General features: G+C 57.7%; 1 protein-coding gene across 3 annotated transcripts in view; it reads left to right on the top strand.

Annotated features, from left to right (window-relative positions):
- The first annotated feature begins 3807 nt into the window (after positions 1-3807).
- The window catches only part of NUP50 (nucleoporin 50), an 8334-nt gene continuing 8019 nt past the window's right edge, over positions 3808-4122 (top strand). The window contains exon 1 of one of the 3 annotated variants that reach the window (XM_027854346.1): positions 3808-3877. The gene's annotated coding sequence lies outside the window, so the exon portion shown is untranslated. Of the gene's footprint in view, positions 3918-4122 lie in introns of all 3 variants that reach the window. The other 2 variants (XM_027854345.1, XM_027854344.1) reach the window with 2 other exon arrangements.

Consider the following 4122-nt stretch of genomic DNA (forward strand, 5'->3'; position numbering starts at 1 on the left):
ACTTCCCAGTGCTTGATCACATAGCCACAAGAATGCAGCCTGGGGAGGGGCTCCCTACTCCCTCCCCGTGGGACCGTGTCCTCTTTCCCCACACAGAAAGTGGCCCAGGGCGTGGACAGAGCGGCACCTGACCAAGGCGCACGTGGTTTTAAAGGTGTGGAGGTTTCCACTCCTTTGACACTCAGTGTAGACAGAGCAGGAAGCGGCCGTGTTTCTCAGCATCTGGGCTGGAGGCCAGATTTGCTGGTGTTTGTCCTTTGAAGACGCTTCAGGGTGCCACAGACGTTGGGGTTTCCAGGATCACATCCCAGCTCCAGGGCACACAGAAGGTGCTCCGTAAATGAATGCTTGCTGACTCTCTGTGTTAATGAAGGGGTCACCAGAGGCTTCCATTCCAAGGCCATCCCAGTGAACTCCAAATTCAGGAGCCTGAGTCCAGGAAACCTTCCGGTGCAGGCCTTGACTCCACAGTCACTGGCTGGGGAAGGGGCTGTCTGCCGTCTCAGGGCTGAGGGCTCAAGGGCCCATGCTGGCCCTGCTGGAGGCTCTGTGTTCCTCCAGCGCCTGAGCCCTGCAACGATGACGACGGTCACCCCCACCTCACAGTCCCAAGCCTCTCCCTCTCCCATGCCTCCCTATTCCTGCTCCTCCCATGGGACACTCCTTCCTCTCCAGCGAAGGCAAATATGTCTTTTAAAGGGAGGAAAGGGGGCTCTGTCCCAGGCTCTCCTCTCCTCGTCCTCCTGCCCCTGCTGAGACCAGGCCCAGACTTCTAGACCATCCTTCACTTGACAGGGGCAGGAATCAAAGCTCTAGAGCCAGTTAGGGACGCTGGAGAGAAGAGACCAGGCAGCAACGACCAGGCCGCAATGATCAGGAGATGTTGGCCAGGGAGCTCGCGGCCCCAGGTCACCCAGGGAGGCCCGGAGAGAAGGGACCAGGCAGCAACGACCAGGCAGCAATGACCAGGAGATGCTGGCCAGGGAGCTCGCGGCCCATGGAGGCCCAGAGAGAAAAGACCAGGCAGCAATGACCCGGTGTGATCAGGAGATGTTGGCCAGGAAGCTCGCAGCCCCAGGTCACCCAGGGAGGCCTGGCAGAGCCAAAGCAGGACATTGGCTCGTGACCCAGTGTCCTATTCCAGTCACAGGCCTGGGGCCAAGGAAAGCAACAATTACTGGTTGGGCAGCAGATGCTTTGCCCCTGGCCCCTCCCCTAATCACATCATGAATGTGATTAGGCTCCCCAAAGGAGCGCCCTCAAATCCTGAGTTTCTCTAGAAAGACGGAGAAATAATCATGTCCTTTCCTAACAGCTTGGAAAAGCCCCGGGGAAAGGGGAGTGGGATAGTACAGGACCCCTCTGGTCAGGTGAATAGATCAAGGCAGTAGGAGGGGAACAAAGAAGCAGAAAGGGGACCGAGAGGACATTCGGGCTGCAGCAGAACAATGTGTCCTGGACAGTGTGGCCATCTAGTGGACACATGCTGCTTCTGCCCCTGAAGGGGACAGACCAAGTCCACCCAGTGGAAGGCACCCTCAACCTGCTCGATGTTCGTTTTGGATTCTGTGGAAGGAAGAATTGCATTAATTCCTGGAGAGAGGAGTGGGTCTAGGAGAAGACCTGAGTTCAAATCCCACCTCAGAGGATTACTAGCTGCATGACCTTGGATTAGTCTGCTGGCCTCAGTTCCCTCATCTGCAAAATGGGGATAATAACTGCACCTATCTCGAACAGTTGTTGAAAGGATCAAATGAGGTATTTGTAATGCTCTGAGCCCAGTGTGTGGCACCTAATAAGTGCTACAGAAATATTAGCTATCCAATAGCATTTCTGGGGCTGTAGCCTAGAGAGATCGTATAAATGGGGAAAGGACCCACATGTCCAAAAATATTCATAGCAGCTCTGTCTGTGGTGGCCAAGAACTGGAAATTGAGGGGATGCCCATCCACTGGGGGATGGCTGAGCAAGTTGTGGCATATGAATGTAGTGGAATACAATTGTTCCATAAGAAATGATGACCAGGCGGACTTCAGAAAAACCTGGGAAGGCTTGTACGGACTGATGCTGAGTGGAGTGAGCAGCACCAGAACGTTGTACACAGCAACAGCCACGTTGTGCAATGACCACCTATGATAGACTTAGCTCTTCTCCAAGACAATTCCCAAAAACTCACGATGAAAATGCTATCCACATCCAGGGTCTGAATGCAGATTGATGCATACTATACGTTCCCCCCCCCCTTTTTTTAAGTTTTGTTTTGTTTCTTCTTTCTTGTGGTTTTTCCCTTGGGTTGTAATTCTCTTTACAACACGCCTAATGCGGAAATGTTTAATATGATTGTACAGGTATGCCCTGTATCAGATTGCACGCCATCTTGGGGAGGGAGAGGGGAAGGAGGGAGAAAATTTAGAGCTCAAAATCTTATGCTGAAAACTAAAAACAAATAAATAAAATTAAAACCAAAAAGAAACGTTAGCTATCATCATTATTGTTCAGGATTCTGTAAATGTCACCTGAAATCTTCTTGGGGCAGGGACTCAGCTCAGAGAACTAGGCCTTGGATGTGGATTGATGGTAAATGAAGTAGAACAATCAGAGGACAGCGCTATTATCCATCACATGTTGGGTTTTTTATAAATGAGAGAATCCCATCAGCGGTAGTAAGACGCTCTGCTCCTGGCCGTAAAAGTGGCCACACTGAGACATCTCAGAGTCCCTTAGGAGAGCTGGGCCAGGGCAGCGCAAACCAGATTAGAGTGCACTGGAGAGACACTTAAGGAAGTGAAATGCACCAGAGCAGGTCCTGGGGGCCCCTGCACCACATGAGTGAGAGTGCACAGGCTGCTCCCTTGCATACCCCTGGGTGCGCGGGGAGGGGCCGCCACCCTGGCCACAGGGCCCTGCCCTCTGCCCAGTTTGCCGAATTCTGAGCCCCCGGAGGAGGCAATGGCAAATCACTCCAGGATCTTTGCCAGGAAAACCTCAAACGGGCTCACAAAAGCGTCAGACGCGACTTAAACGACCGTACAACAGCGTCACGGGCAGAGGCTTCGTTGGAAACCATCGGCCGGCCTAAGCGGCTACACCTGTACGATGGGGACGGTCGCTACCCGTCCTTGCAGTGTTTAACCCCTTCTGTGCCTCAGTTTACTGCCTGTGAAATGGGCGGGAGAATGCGCGGAAAAAAGCCCCGGAGGCAGGGGCTGCCCAAGTCCGGGAGTCTCGGTCCTCCCTTCACTCCCAGTTTACCAGCAGGGGAGGCAAGCCCGTAGTCACGCGGCGAGCAGGGTCCGGCTCCGCCCCCACTTCCGGCTGCTGCTCCGTGATTGGCTAGTTATCTAGGGGACTGATGGCTCCGTGTTCCTCCTTGACATCCGGTTCCGCCCCAAAGTTCCGGGCAGCCAGATCACGTGAGTCCACGCTGACGCACGCACGCACGGCGCGCACGCCTTCCCGCCCTTCCGCTCAACGGCCCCTCCGGCGCCGGCTCCAGGGGAGGAGGGAGGCCTCGTGGCGCGCGGGGCGGCCGTTGGCGACCGTTGGCGCGCCTGCGCAGCGTCGTGCGGCGGGGCGCGGCGCCTGCGCAGCGTCGTGCGGCGGGGCGCGGCGCCTGCGCAGTGATCTCGGGAGGCGGCGCCTGCGCGCCAGAAAAGCCGACGCCGCGGCTGTGGGAGGCGCACGTTTCCGGGTCCCGCTCCGGTCGCTCGCGCTCGGTGACCCCCGCCCCCACCCCCCGCCTCGGGGGCGCGCACGCGATGCGGCCACGCGCACTTAGGGTCGCGGCCTTCTCGGGCTGAGGCGGAGGCGGAGGCGGAGGCGCCCGGGGCGATGCTGCGCAGCCAGGCCCGGGGAGCGACGAGGAGCCGCCCGGAGGGTGAGGGCGAGGCGGAGGCGGAGGGGGCGAGAGGCCCTGGGTCAGTCTGGTGCCCCCTGCTGCCGAGAGGGCCGAGAGCGTGGTGTCTGAGTGGACCTCTGGGGCGGGAGGGGGAGGGGAAGGGGAAGGTGGGAGGATGGGGTCAGAGGGTTCCCAGGTGGCGGAGAGAGCGGGGTCTGAGTGGACCTCTGGGGCGGGAGGGGGGATGGGGATGGGGTCGGAATGTTCCCAGGTGACGGAGACTG

Source organism: Vombatus ursinus, unplaced genomic scaffold, assembly GCF_900497805.2.
Source record: "Vombatus ursinus unplaced genomic scaffold, bare-nosed wombat genome assembly UNPS02010394.1, whole genome shotgun sequence".
NCBI classification, from domain to species: Eukaryota; Metazoa; Chordata; class Mammalia; order Diprotodontia; family Vombatidae; genus Vombatus; species Vombatus ursinus.